The sequence below is a fragment of the Zeugodacus cucurbitae genome, chromosome 5, assembly GCF_028554725.1.
Source record: "Zeugodacus cucurbitae isolate PBARC_wt_2022May chromosome 5, idZeuCucr1.2, whole genome shotgun sequence".
Classification (NCBI taxonomy): domain Eukaryota; kingdom Metazoa; phylum Arthropoda; class Insecta; order Diptera; family Tephritidae; genus Zeugodacus; species Zeugodacus cucurbitae.
The window spans coordinates 3,418,398-3,434,398 of NC_071670.1; the positions used below are offsets into that span (position 1 = coordinate 3,418,398).

The 16,001-nt window shown below is 34.6% G+C and overlaps 1 protein-coding gene across 4 annotated transcripts in view; it reads right to left on the reverse strand.

Annotated features, from left to right (window-relative positions):
* The window catches only part of Bdh1_2 (estradiol 17-beta-dehydrogenase 2), a 26,026-nt gene extending 10,253 nt beyond the window's left edge, over window positions 1-15,773 (reverse strand). Inside the window, exons 1-2 of one of the 4 annotated variants that reach the window (XM_029038034.2) lie at window positions 15,369-15,773; window positions 14,954-15,053 (exon numbers count right to left, since the gene is read on the reverse strand). The gene's annotated coding sequence lies outside the window, so the exon portion shown is untranslated. Of the gene's footprint in view, window positions 1-14,953; window positions 15,075-15,368 lie in introns of those variants that run through there. The other 3 variants (XM_011178667.3, XM_011178666.3, XM_054230813.1) reach the window with 3 other exon arrangements.
* Between the last annotated feature and the right edge of the window lie 228 nt (window positions 15,774-16,001).

Genomic DNA, 16,001 nt, shown 5'->3' on the forward strand with positions numbered 1-16,001 from the left:
AAGGCGCTCATACAGCCATATACGTGTCAGAGTAGGTGTGGATGACATAAATAAATACAAATTTCAAAACAAACAAGCAACAAAGCATGGAATTGTGTTAAGCCAACAAATCGCAGAGCTTGTAAACAAATTATACAAATATAGATTTTCAAGCAGGATGAGTTCATCAGCAGTGACACAGAAAATATAAATAAATTACTATACATATTAGGCAGATTATATGAAGCTATAACTGAGACATACATAACAGACTTGAAGTGTTATTGTTAATTTTATTTTAAATATTAACGAATTTCGCTGTAAACGAGTTGTATAAGTACCGAACCGACAAGTGCTTTGTTAAGATTTATTGATAAAGCCACAACAATTGTGAAAAGAATTTTAAAAGATTTATTGATAAAGCCATAACAATTATGAAAATAATTCTGAAAGCAAATATCTAAAAATTTCTCGACGCTACAAAACAATAACAATAAAGCTTACCTTTATATGGAAAGTAAATATTGTAATATAGTAGAAATAGTGTGTGGGCAGATGTGCGCATATCATAACCAAAACAATTAATACATTTGTGCATACTCATTGGCAGCCACTTGGTTGAATTTTCTTTTGTTATTGCTTATTTTGAAATACCTGCATAGTTATCTAGCGTGTGAATTTTCTGCGCAAATAAGCTGTAATGCCGACAAAGTGTTTAAATTGCAAAATAAATAGTTTTTGTTACAAAAAAAAAAAACATAACAACAACAAAACAAATTCTAATGATTATGCTGTTTTACGTTTTTATTTTTTTGTTTTTGACGTTTATTTTATGATAAATGGTTGTGTATCATACGCCCCATACAAAATACAAATTTAATATACGTAAGTCTTTAAAGGCAGATGACAAGCAATATATTAACTATTATTTTTTTTTTTTTAATTTATAAGTTAAAAAAAAAAAATAGAAAAAAATGTTTATAGTTTTTTTTTCAAATTTTACTTCTCCTTTAAATCAAATCTACACAAGCATCTACATGCAGACTATTTCACCTGTTGTTGCGACGCTTTATAACTAATTTGGCTATAATTAATTGAGTGAAAAATAATTATGAGCTTTAAGGCAAAACGCTTTGGGTGGAAGTGAATGGTCAAATTTGAGAAGGCTTAACGGTATGACTAAAAAGCATAGCTTGGTAGTTTTGTTATTGTGGAAATATTAACTTCTGATAACTCATTCAATACTAAAAAATGTTGGGTCTCTTAGTTCTCAAAAATCATAAAATTTTACTAATTTGGGAATTTTTGAACTTTTTAATGTGTTTTGTTATTGTGAAAAGAATAATTTCTGATAATTCATTCAATACAAAGAAATGTTGGGACTTTTTGATTTAAAAAATCATAAAATTTTGCTGATTAGGAAATTTCGGAAATTTTGGAACTTTCTTGGTACTTTTTTAATGGAGATACCAGTTTATAATATTATTATTTTTATTGTTTTGTTTTAAGTATTTTAATTGAAAATAATTCAATTCATAACGAAGCGCGTTATATTAAAAAAAAAACTAATTATGTATAAGCATAATTAATAGCTTAAAAAATTTTAAACAGTCGTTGCCCAAGTAGTTAGTCTATGCGCGTTTGCGTATTACGCATACCAACTGTTAGCGCCATAAATTTTACGCATGCGCACTTTATCAATGTGTATACATATGTATATATATGTATGTATTTTACTACTCGTTACCGTAGTTTTAATTTTTCATTGAACACATACTAAATTATTTTCTTTATTTGCTTTGCATATCGAACCAAAAATAAGCGCAATGACGCTACAACACCAATGCTTCGCTGGCTTTAATTATTATTTTTCCTTTTTTTTTGGTGTATGTTGTATACGTTTGTGTGAATGTCTGTGCATCTGTTTAGCAATACAACGCTGTTTATTGCATATATACGTATGTATGTTTGCATATGGTATTCACCTGCGCGAAAAGTTGGCAGCCTTTTTTTGGTGTCGATCACGTCGCATTGCCTAACATTTGCATAAATGGCAGCTGCCACTTAAAAAAAAAATAAATCGAAAATATATCTACTGGACACATATGCATAGTTTCATGTATATTTGCACTTAATATTATTTGATTTTTTTTAGTTCACGTTTCTCTATTTGCATGCAAACATCTTGAAATAGTGGCTTTGCCTGCCTGAAAAAGAGAAATTTCCTTGGAAACACAGCAACAACTTTTTTGCTAAAATTGCTGCTTTGTACGTGTTTTAATTTCAAAATTGTTGATCGCATTGCAGCCAATTGCTATTTAGCAATGAAATTTGCTTCAAGCTATGACTGTTTTCGTATGAATTTTTGTATGCATGTGTTCCTAGATTTCTCGGAAGATCTATGAAACAAAATTTGAAAACTAATTAAGAGACCTAAGCTCGAAACTGCTTAAGTTTTAGATCTCGAAATATCTTTAAAACAAAATTGTAAAGCAAATTAAGAGGCTTAAGCTCGAAACTGCTCAAGTTTTATATACTTTGTATTTTCATAATCATTTGCTTGATTTTGTTCTCAATATTATCTCCTAGTGAACTCTAAATCCAAATTGTTCAAAACTCGGCTTCTCAGTTTAAGAATCAAAAATTTTAGCATACTTCGTGGTGGTTCTACAAGCTAGTCTCAACTACTGACTTTACTCATTATCATAAATCTTTTTTTGCAATCCAAAGTCAAGTAACTATAACAGTAAAGTTCTCATAACCGATACCATTGTACTACACGCCCGCTGTGAAGAATGTAACACAGCAAATAACAACAAAGCTTGCCACAAACAATGCTAGCATTTTAAATCAAAACCACTTAAAAATTCATTTCCCCCACAATTATCGCATATATTTTCGGCATAACCGTCGTATTAACGGTGAAATAACAACAAAGACCATAAAGCACACAACTGACAGGCAGCAAGCGAGAACAATAGTCCACTATTTTGTCAAAGTCAGCATAAAAATGTGTTAAATATAAGACAATGCCAACACTTTGTGCATAAATATTTTCACAGCTCGTACGTATTTAAATATTTCGCCTCAACTGGTTATAGACGTACATACATAGGCTAGGCTGTGCCTAGGCAGCCGACCTCATTTGCATTTGTCGCATAGCGGGTAGCCGTCAAAACGAAGCGCGCCAAAGCTTTTAGGCAAATTTTTACGCCACACAAAAGCGACAGATGATGTGAAAATGCTTAAATATTTCGCATTGTAATGAAAATAATTCAGCGTAAGAACGTCATTGGCCGCACAAATGCATTGTCGCTTGGCATTTGCTGACAAATTTGCAATTTAAAACTGATTTCGTGTGATTGCGCCAACGAAGTGGCTAGAGAAACGAAAAACGGTAGCTGCAAAGCATAGTTTTTAGGTTAGGTTAGGAAAAAAGTGTTAGCGGCATAACATGCCAAGTTGCAGACTGTCAATGCACTCGGTTAAAGAAAATATTTATAGAGATAGTTATAAATATTTATATAAATACATAATAAAAAAGTGACTTAAACGGAACTGCAAATCGAGTGAAATGACGTCACTTTCCGGTTGTGCGATTGCGCAAATGTGGCAAAGTGTTGGGAAAAACATAGACATTTTCAAGAGCAGTGAACGCATTACGCGCTGATCATGACATTAGAGAAATGCTATTTAGTTTGTGTATACGTGTGTTTGTGACAGCTAAACGGGAAATATGAATGCAAACACAAAAAAAAGAAGAAATAACAAGAAAAACTCAGCAGCAGTAAATTGTAACAGTAACAACAATGCTAGCAAAAAATAGCTGAGATGAAGGCAACGCCGCTTACAACTGAGCTTGCAGCTTAGACACAGTTGAAAAAACGCGCGCTTTGACTCGCAAATTAATGGCTTATTATTTAACAAATAATATTTATGAAGCCGCCACAGTTTGTTGCACAGTTTGTTTGTCGACAATTTAATTGCAGACAGACAATAAACGTCGACAATTGTCTCAGGCCACACACGCATGCAAGCCATGCACTCCTACTCTGTACTCTGCTCAATCGACCGCAATTTGCATTTCCTTTCATTACCACAACACTCAGCGCATTCATTAGCTTTATTAAGAGATTACGAGTGCATTAGCCGGCATGCGAAGCGATTTTCACCGAACTCAAGGTGAGGAAAATGACGCTTGTCAATGCAATAATGCTGCTGCGAGAGGAAGTCATGCATATTATGCACTCTAGCGTTTTCAAGTTCAAAATTCACCATCAAAGACAACAACTGCTGCAACAATAACAGCGTATGCGTATTAAAATGCAAATTACGCTTGAACTCGGCAATGCGCTGTTTCCATAATAAAGTTTAGCTGGCGCGCACCACAATCACTCAGCAAAGACGCCCACGTCATTGAGGCGAACCTACATGCCATACATCACACTCATGCTGCATATATTCAGTGTTGCTGCGCTTTGCTTCAGTTTCTTGTACGCAGTGAGCATGCGCGTGAGATCAATGTACTCGCAAATTTATGCAGTTACTATTGTGGATGAGTCTTTGGTTCGTAAGATCTATCTTCCGCGAGCTTTACCCTGTTAATGCAGCAGTTACTTTTGTGGATGACTTTCTGATTTGAAAGATCTGTCTTCCGCGAGCTTTACCCTGATTATACAGGGCATTGTAGTCATCTGGAAGCCCTAGTTAAAAGAACCGTTATCCTGTCTAAGTTTCTCATGTTTTCACTTCGGGATTTAAACATTTAGGTCGTTCAGAACGATTTCTCTTTCAAAGAGCCCTCGGATCTTCCGTGATCTTTACCCTGTTTATGCAAAGCGTTGTAACGATGTGGGACTTAGTTAAAAGTTTTTTTCAGAAATTGGCCATTTTCTTGTAGTCTAAGTTATACTCAAGTTTTTACTTCGGGATTTTATGAGTCCAAGTTCAAAGTTTAGTATTTTTCTACCGAGAGATCTTACATTCAGTATTCTTTGATACTCCAGATAAAGTGATACTGGATTTATCTGCTTAATTGTGGATCCACTAGTAATATAATATTAAGGCTCTAGTGTCTATCTCTTGTGTTCGTCCCCTATTTTTTTTGGTTTAAATGATCTTTGAGTATTGTTTGGTTGCCTGATCACATAAAACAAGTTAAAGACTGATCAAGTGTGACGGAAACCGTCGAGGGCCCTTAGCATCTATAACTTTTCTTAATTCCCTATTTTTCTGATTGGAACGATCCGAGGGATCGCTACTGATCGCTAAGGACCGTACTGGTGTAACAGTATTACTCCATATTTAATCTGTAAATCAAAACATTTAACTAAACGTCAGGTGTAACAAATTTAGTCATTTGAAACCATAAATAATGAAATTAAACAATTTTTGTATAAATAACTGGCAAATTGAGCAATTGACATTTTTACGCGAAAAGAATTCAACACAAACAAACAAATCAACCACGGCGCGCCTAGTTTTCAGTTTTCAGTTTCACGCGGCGCGCAAATATTACGCCTTTGTATTTTAATATAATTTAAGCGGCGCGTCGGTGCCGGTTTAATGCCCTGCGCTCATTGTCTTGCCGCGCCGCATTGTGATCGTGGCTGTGATGACTGTGATGGGAATATTTTACAAATCTCGCATTGCTTTGGTCGCGTCTATTGTTGGCGGACACTGACGGAGTTGACATTTTTATGTTCAGTTGTTGCTTTGTTTATGGTCTGCAGGCTGGGCTGAGCTGTGGCTTTTTCGTCTTTTCATTTTTATGTAATTTTCTTATAACCATTTCTTTGGTCTTCAGTTTCAGTTTCAGTTTGTTGACATTTTTGTGTGTGCTTTGTTTCCTCAATGGTTGAACTTAATGATAATATGACGTATTATATAATGAATTAGTTATAAATTCATAATGATATCGTAAAATGTGCTTACAACGTTGCATACAAATTTATAGTGTTACGACCATTTAATTATGAATTCAACAGATTTTAATTACTTTTTTGGTTTTTTGACACTTATTTTTATTTTAATACACTATTATTTTTGTTTTATGGGTTTTACATTAAAAGTTCGGCGAATATGAACCTATTTCTATTTTCTCCCTAATTGTTTTTATTTTATTTTTCATTTCGTCAAGCCATTTCGGAAGACTTTATGTTTGAGCGCTTATGATAACCGAGCGAATCGACGAATGAAAGTCATCTCTAAAATTATGGCTAATAATCAACAAACAGCAGACAAATTCAAAAATTTTGCAAGTGTCCGTGAATCCGTTGGTTCTTCGAAGTAAATACTTGGTGTTATGTATCATAATGGAGTAGATTTCGATCGCGTCTTTGATCCGGAGTTGGACTGCGTTACCTCTAGTGTCTTGTATCAGATTCGCATTGGTAATCTTCAAGGGTTTCCTCAATTATCGGAAGAATTTCTTTTATCTGAAGGGCCGATTTCTTTGAATATTCTACCCTCAAATTGTAAACAAACTTCACTACAGGAGACCTACCAAAATGTAAACAAACCTGGCCAAAATGTAACCAAACTTGATCACGAAACCTTTCAAAATATCAACAAAGCTGACATTAAGTGACCCCTCAAATTTTAAACAAATTGGTCCTGCTAAAGTGTAAACAAACTTGACCCACAATGTCATTGACCTCACGAAAATGTAAAAAAAAATGTTGAGAGGTCAATGATCTTTATCAGGTTTGTTTACATTGTGTCACGTGATCGAGACTGTTTACTTTTTGAGGAATGGTGAAGTTATAGATAAAGCGAGGTCAGGCTTTTTTACATTTTATAGGGTCACATGAGTGGTTAAGTGTGGGTGTTGAGAGTGGAGGTTAATCAATGTTTTTAAGTTTTTTAAGTTTTTCCGACATCTGAAAACTTGTACATGTCAGCGATTCTTGCAAATTGCGTTTATTTACTCGTTTCTCTTTACTTCTCTTAATCCACGCACGTTTTGCGCATACCTTTGACTAATAACCCCGCCACTAATACCCAAAGTATTTAAGGTGACAAAAATGTGGGTCAACCTGCAATTGGCGAGATCGCGGCGCAATAGCATGCAAAGTCTCCATCCGATATCAATGCAACGCACGGCACCCACGCGGCGGACAATAACACAACAATTACATTCTTGCGCTGGCTGGCTAGCAATGTGTTTCAAGTAATTTCCATAGACATTCGCACAATGCACGAGCCAAACAAATGAATGGAACGAAGTCGTAGTACAAAAAAGCCAACAATTTGTAATTGCAATCACATATTTTCGTATTTCGTCGTTTGTATTGCGCTTGCAGCTGACAACTGTCAAAATGTCAGGCATGCATTGTGTGCGCTTGTGTGTGTTGGGCAATGCCGAAAAGGTAATGTGTGTTGCATTTTATTTACATTTATTGTTGTTAAACGTAGTACTGCACTGCGCCGTATCTCGTAAGTGGTGAGCATACAAAACTCTGTGCTAATCAATCTAATTGCCTTCTCTAGTTTATGGCATTTTTCTTCTACACTTATTTATTGCAACTATTCAGCGTTTATTTTGTTTTATGTATGTATGTATGTATGTCAAAGCAATTGACTCAGCTAAAAAATTGGCAAACTTAAGTTATGTGCATATTGTTGCTGCAGCTGTTCATGTTCGATGCGTTTGTTGAGTCAACATATTGCGCAGACAGCGGTAAATAATTGCAACAATAAACGAAATATATATTGCAAGTATGTGTTGTATATATCACAACAACGTTACACTCCCTCACTCACAGCCGTTTGTTGTTCGATAAATATACAGGGTGATTAGAACGAAAAAATCGCAAGCTCACAAATTTTGAGAATGAAAGCTTTAGAGCTTTTAGAGAGAATGAGCTAAGCTCTGCGCTCTTCTCTCTCAAGTGATCCTACTTTCTTTGAGTAGGCAAATATGTTCTTGTAATAACTTTCGAAGGCTTGTAATGTATTCTCGACAAAGAGCTTTTGAAGTCTTGTAATTTAAGCATCCACAAAGTGCTTTTGAAGTCTTGTAATTAAGTATCCACAAAGTGCTTGCCAATAGTTCATTCTAGTCGTGCCTAAAGACACAGTTTTCTTAAAAAGCTTTCGGTTTCAAGAACTTATTGCAATTTTTAGAGCTTTTTTTAGAAAATATTATGAAACCATGTAAAAATTATTATGCAAAAAGTAAAGAAGGTATCGTGAATGAAGAGATATTTTGCATGAATTCAAAGAGCTTTTTAAGATTTATAATAAACAAAGAGCTTCATAAAAAGCTTTTAAAGTCTTGCATTGAAGTCTCCACAAAGAGTTTTATTATAGATAATTTGCCATAGTGCTTAAATCCACATTTTACTCAAAAAGCTTGTGGTTTCAAGAACTTATGTAAACTTTTAAGCTTTTTTTTTGAAAATGTTATGAAAAGGTTGCGACGACGATGAGCATTTTTCCCCAATACTCTTATGTAAAAAGTAAAGTAGGAAGCTTTCGACGAAATAAAATATGACTTATTTGGACCAATGACTGTATATTTGTGGGATTTTTATGATGTTTGAACCAAAAAAATTTAAATTTCTCAAATTTTCGCTATCCAACCTTCCATATTTTTGCCAGAAGCTTACCGTAAAAGCTAGAATAAGCTCTGAGGAGTTCTAAGTTCAACGAAATCGAGAGAGGTTTAGACACAATTGAATCGTATTTGACCAACCAATTTGAACAGAGTGCTTATTAATTGTTATCTCAACTTTAGAATTGTTGTAAACAAAGTTTGACCCCCTGTATTGAAGCGCCATAACACCACCTTTTATTGTATGGAATTGAAAAGTGTTTACTCTAAGCGCGCGCTCGTTACAGAAACAAAAATAATGGAAAAAGAATTGTAAAAGAAAGTCTATCAGTTGTGTTTTCCAATACAATAAGCGCAGAAGAAAGTGAAAGATGCGCTGGCTGGCTGTGGCGCGCGTTTTTTTAGAAAACTAAGCGAGGCATGCGACCGACAGGCGACTATGTACATACAGTTGAGACACAATTGCGCTTAAGTGGGCACGATTGCTACAATTTACAGTGATGATGTTGCCATTAAGCAGAAGAAATTCGAAAGAAAAACTAACGGTAAATGCATTAGGCGCACTAACAAAAAAAAAAAAAAAAAAAAGTAAAAATGCATTTATCCATTGCAGTTAATTTATTTTCGCAATAACGAATTTCAGAAATACTATTCACAAAAAAAAAATCGTTAACACAAACGAAATCGAATCGTAATGAGTCGAAAGTGGAACAATATTCAGTATTGAGTGGTGCGCGGCGATTCACAATTGCAACTATGTACCTGCATATATGCATCAGACTTGCAAGCAATTAAAAAAATATTAATTGCAATATTTTCGCTTTGTTTGGCTTCGTTGCACTTCACAACAACAAAAATACTTTAAATGCAGTTGGTTAGATGCTTGGACGTACACAAAGAAGCTGCGTGTTGTATTTTTTACTTTTATTTTTTCTTCTTTGCATACCTCCAGCGTCGAACTGTTGCTGTTGCATGTACTTTCCATCGTAAAAAAACTCGTAAAAATTGTTCAAATGTTCGAAGCAAAATTAGTGGAATGCATGTCAATTGATTTTCATGTTTTTAATTTCGAAAATTGTTAGCGAAAAATTATGATTTTGCATTCCCAGCGAATTTCGTGTTAAATAGAGAAAATGCAGGCATTAAGTGTGAAAAAAAAATATGATAAAAAATAAAATTTATGGGAAAATTGCACTGTAAGAAATTTGTTAGGTTTTATGAAAAAAAAACTGGAAAGAAACTAATTTAAAAATGAAGAAGGCGCTTTATATGATTTGAGATGAGGTGATGTGATTATATATGAATTAGTGTTACCTTTCGAGCTCGTGGGACTCTCTTTATAAAAAAAGCTATCAGGGCGACATGTTAGTTGTCATGTGACTTAATTGAGCTGTTGTAATGTCAAGTGGTGATGTGACTTGATGGACAGAATGCCGGTGTAGCTGGCGGATTTTCATATGATTGAGTCTGTATGATGTGATATCAAGTGTTGTGTTGATGTGATTTGAAAAGCAGAGCTACTGGTTGCTCCCTCACGAGACTTAGTCGAGTTGATGTGATTTGAAGTGATGAAGTGCAGGCCTACCGGCTGCTGACTTTTTATAAGAAAAGCTGTAAAAATCGGGCCGACAGGTGACCATGTGACTTACTCGAGTTGATATGATGTCAAGTGTGATGTTATGTGATTTGAATAGCAGAGCTTATAGGCTGTTAGCCTATATGTTTAAGAAAGACCGCCAGGGTGTCTGACAGGTGGCCATGTGACTTAGTCGAGTTGATGTTATTATATGTCAAGGGATGTGTGATGTAATTTGAAGAACAGAAATGAAGAAATGAATATAAGAATTGCTGCTTGGATGGCTATTGATGTGATGGAAGTAATGATTTTCGGATTCGAAGAGCAGAGCTATTGGCTGGTCCCTCTATATGAAACTAAAAAAAAACTGTCGTGGTAGCTGGTTATTAGCCTTGTGACTTAATTGAGTTGAGTTGATGTCGAATCAATTGGGATATGATCACAAATGCAGAGCTTATGTAGGGGTGTGACTTAGTTGAATTGATGTGATTTCAAGTAGTGATGTTATGTTATTTGGAAAACCAACTCTCTAGCTTCTGGCTCCATATAAGAAAGGGATTTAGGCAGCTGGTTAGAGGCAATGGGCCCCCTTTGAGTAGATGTGATGTGACGATGTAATGTGATTATTTGTCAAAAATGAAATATTAATAGGTAAACTCTGTTGCGTTTCCTGCTGCGCTTACATACAAAATGCCATTAAATATCTACTGTAGGCACTTAGACAGGTTTAATGCTGAGCTTCAAGTAAAAACATTGCTTTGGTATGAAAATATACAAATTTAAATTGTAAATCTTTAACCTGCTTTGCTGTCATTGTTTCATCAAAATAGAAATAAATACAAAAACATTAAAGTGCATTCATACCATTATATTTTCAATTATTATGCCCTTCACTTTTACATTTTTGTATTTTTATGGTTTCTTATATTATTTATTATTATTATTTGACGCCTCAGGTGCATTTCGAATGTTTATAACTTGTATAAAAGTTAATTTTAATGCTCAGTAATGACATTGAATTCAAAATGCAATATTACATAATATGGAAGACTCGGTTAATTAAATTTGAAGAAAAAAAATTTTTTTTTTTAATTAATTTTTTTTAAATTAAAATGTTTTTGAAAAAAAAATTTTTTTTTTCATTTTAGATTTATATAAATTTTTCTATAAATTACAAAAAAAAGGATAACTTAATTTTACTATAGTTATTATCTTAATTCAAAATAAAAAAGAAGGTTTGAAATAAAAAAAAAATATTTACAAAAAATTTTAAAATTATTATATTTTCATAATTTTTTTTAATATTGTTATATTAACATCTTTCCTTTTTCTTCATTTTTTAATCGCTCATTTATATTTAAAACAACTTCTTTTTAGTTTTCTGCATAGTTATGCGCCAACTACTAATAGAAAATTCTAAAAACCTGCAACATTTGCAATTCAGATAAGCAGTCAGCGCGCGCACATTGCTCAGCTAATAATATTAAAATAATAAATGCCAAAGAAAAGCAAAACCTGTGTCGCCGAGTAGACTGAAAGTTAGTTAGTTTTCAACTCAGTAATATTATGATATGAAAATTATTGCTCAAACTTGTTTTGTGGATAAAATAGTGTCTGGCAGCGACAGGTTCATTTATGTTTCAAGATGAACCACTTGAAAAGTTGGCGGCAGTGACGAAAAAAATGAAAAATAAAAATTATTTGCTTTGAGGCAAAAAATAAATACCAAAAAATACCAAATAGTTCCAAAAAATTAGAAAAAAATAAAAAAAATCCAAAAAAATTGTTCAATGAAAACAATTTTTTAAATTAAAAAATTCATTATTTTATTTTTAAAAATTTTGACAACTGTTTAAATTTAAGTTTTGCCAAGATAATAATAAAAAAATGATTTTAATGTAAATTTAAGTTTAGCCAAAAATTAAAAAAAAAAAAATATTTACAAAAAATTCAAAAATTTTAAAATAAATAAAATTCTATTCAAATTTAGCAAAAATTCAAAATGGCAAATAAGTAAAAATATTTTCACTCACAAGCTTGTCATGTCAACGCCTTTTGCGCATACATATGCAAACAAGCGCGAGAAACTCGAATTCTTACGAATGTATTTACATACACATATTTGCGTAAATGTGTGTGCGTTAATGCATATCAAAGCACGCGTATCTTCTTTCAGTTTTTTTGTTTTTATAATTTTTTCCTGAGGTGTGTCTACAGCATATTTTAACTGCTGCCCCCCTTCTTGAACGCAAATTCTAGTTCAATCATTGCGCGCTTCACCGAAAAGCTTTAATACTATACATTCATATGTACATATGTCTGTATGTCTGTGCTTATATGTAGATTTCGAAATCACGCCAAGTCGTGTCTCACAACTGCCAATACAAATGACAGTATATGTTTAATAGAGAACTGACGCTATGTGAAGTTATCCAGTACATATTAACATATTATGTACTTACATATGAATATATCTACTCGTATGTACATAAAAAGAATGAAATTGTAGCTTACAAAACAATTTAAGGCGCTCATTAGCAGATATTCTAAATCCGAAGAATATATTTGTCTACCCCCATTTAATGTTCATTAGTACAGCGTCCACAATATTAATAGGAACGCATACATTTCTCGGAATTGCTTTGAAAGAGAAAATTTATGGATTTCGAAATATTATTTATAAAATTTGGAGCTCTCTTTACTTATAAAAAAATTGTAAAAATTAAATTCATCCAACACAAAATCACATCAGTCCCAATATGCTGCCCAGATACTGTATATCACATCATAACACACATTTTTTTCATGTCATGCCTCACCAAGCCGCTTACGAAATTGCATAATTGCAGCGTAATTTGAAATATTTTTGCCTTAGAACGTCGCAAGCATTTGCTTGCACTCATCATTTTATTTAAGCGCAGATGATCTCATTCCAAAGGAAGTTACATACCCAGTTGTGGGTATATATTCATTTTTTTTAACGCGCCGCTGTCGGTATTTAATTGGCCTCACATTACAATTACAGGCAATGAAATAATGAGCGCATATGTTTATATTATTCATATGTATTTATTTGCTTTGCTATCAAATACTCCGTCGTACTGCGATTGACAGGAAACGCACTGTGGCTCACACCACATCACAGAGTCGGCGCGCCAAGCCAAGCCACAAGTTATCGTTTTAAATTGTTTACTAACAAAGTTGTTAGCATCTGATTTGTTTATAAATGTTAATAATCAATTACGCTTAATAATTGAAATCAATTATTAACTGCGAGGCGTTTGTGTGTGTTCAAGGTTCGACTTTGATTATAGCCATAAATTATATGTATAATTTAATATATAGAAGACGAGATTGCTTAAGTTAGTGGTGTTATTTCGAAAGCAATGTCCACCTGTATTGGATAGGATCGCTTTGATTGATGTTAGACCCTCCAATATCAAGATTTTGTATGAAACAGAAGGCAACATTGTGTTTATAATATTAGCCGATGGTTCAGAAGGCCTAAGGGTCGCGTAAATGTCGGTAGTATTATATAAAGTAACTGAGTATATATCTCAGTAATGTGAATCAAAGGAAGACTACCAAACTACCAAAAGGAGGAACGATTAGCGCGATTAGAAAGAAGAAAGCTGTCAGTCAAGAAGAAGAAGAATGTAAACAATATCAAAGATAGACTAGGTTGCGGTACTAATCCCGCCACGAATATTACGATATTCCCAATTTGACAATGGACGGATCAGTCCTTTGTAATGCCGTCCTAACATTCCTAAGTATGGATCAAAATATCCTCATATATCAGCGAAACACTTTGAGCGTTAGTTGAGGGGGCCAAGTCTCGCAGTCCAATGAACCTCGCCTATTCCAGACAACTTCTATTTCTGCTAGTTGTATTTTGTTAAGAGCATATCCTCTTGCCATTCTAGGCCGGTTGGATTTCGTAGACTACTGCCCAGAGCACGCCGAGCTCATGCGAGAAACCTCGGAGAAGCCTCGGAGCTTCAATTCGTTCCCAATTCGATGGCATTTCTTTCTTGCAAGGCTCATCGACATAAATATCTACCTCTGATAGTCCAACGCCAAATACCGACGTTTGAGTTTTAAACTCTCTGTGAGCATTGAACGAAATACCAATACGATGTACCCGGGTTATCCGTTAGAGGTGGACTGAGGTTAATAACGATCAAGTCACCCACTTTTTGCTTCGAACAATGAAACTAATACGGACTACACTACCTCTTTCTAATAATCTAGCGTAATCATGTCCCCTCTGAATATCTTTCGTCGCTTCCTCATTTATAATATTATATCAGAAAAACGGTCGTATTTATTAATTCCTGAAACATATATGAAAGATTATTTACCGTCGGATTGTTCAGAGTTCATTCGCGAACACGTAAATAGACGAGTATGAACTTAATAATATGAAAAATCGAGTTATATCGGATTCAGTAAGGAATTTATACTGGACTGTATGGATCTTAAAGGAAAAGAGGAAGAGTTGAAGACTTTCAGAGGACTCTGAGAGAAGCAGTCGATATTTATACCCAACTTAGTATTGTAAATTCAACGGTATAATGGAAATGCATGCAAATAAAAACAAAAATGTCGTAGGATTTGTGTGAGAAACGATAACCAAGCACCGCCCTCGACGATAAAAGATATCAAAGTCTCACAAGTCCACAAGTCAACGCAAGAACCCTTGATCTTTCGCTAGCTTCATAACACCGGCGCAGCAAAGCTACGTAAAAAAAACACCGCTATAAATTCTAAAGTGAAATTTTTATTAATCCCGGAGTGCCAAAGTGCCCACCGAACGTAGGTTCATGTGTCCCACTTACCTTTTCTATAACCTTTCGCTGCGGTTGTAGATATGTCGACGTATGTATCCAAATCCAAATTCAAATTCAAAGCTTTGACGCAAAAATGTTTCGAAACGCGCTGCAAAAACAAAAGCAAAAATCCAAAAAACGTAATCCAAATGCCGAATTTTCGCTCATTTATCAAATATTTTATTATTGGCCGAAGGTGTGCGCGACTGGCATTTTTTTGGAGATCCGTGTATTGTGTGCATGCATATGAATGTGTGTGATACCAAAAACAAAAATAAATTTCATTAAACATGAAAAGAAAGAAATTAAAACAAAGTAAGGTTTAAAGCGAAATGTGTCCAAAAAAAAAGCAAAAAGCAGATAGACGCACACAACAACACACGAATCGACCAAAAATATAAAAAAAAGTTAACGCAAAACGTATAAATCGCCAACTAACTGACCACTTAAACCACTTCCACTACCACTTTGTTGTTATTTTATTATAATTTTTTTTTCGTTTTCTACCCTTTTAAATGTTTTTCTTTTGCTTTTTTTTGTTTTCTATGCGCGGGCAGCAAAACTGAACAATTCAAGTTTTATTTACATTTGACTGCAGCAACAGCAAACTCGATTTTTTGAGGGGCGGGCAATGCAAAGTGCAGTCGCTATACCGGATTGTGTATGGGACTTGCGTAGAAGTAAACGCGCTGCGTGAACGCACGATACTTCGTTTTGTATTTTCAAGAAACTCGTAATAAATACGCGACGCTAAAGACGTACGTTGTTTGTTAGACGCGTGCAAATCGAAGACTGCTTGAGCGCTTGCACTAGCGAAGACTGTAGAGCTGAGCGCGGCATACACGAGCGCGCAGAAGACGCTGAGCTGCAAAGCAGTGCTCGCTTTGGCCCCCCAAGTCATGGCGCACACAGCGCCACACACTGCTAGACATCGCGCTCCAGACGTACTCGTCTCAGACTACTAGGCACGATTGCGCTGCCGAAGGCGTTCGCCACTCATAAGCGCGCTCACGGCTTTTTCGTCGTGCGCGCCGCTAGCAAAAATAAAAATCACATA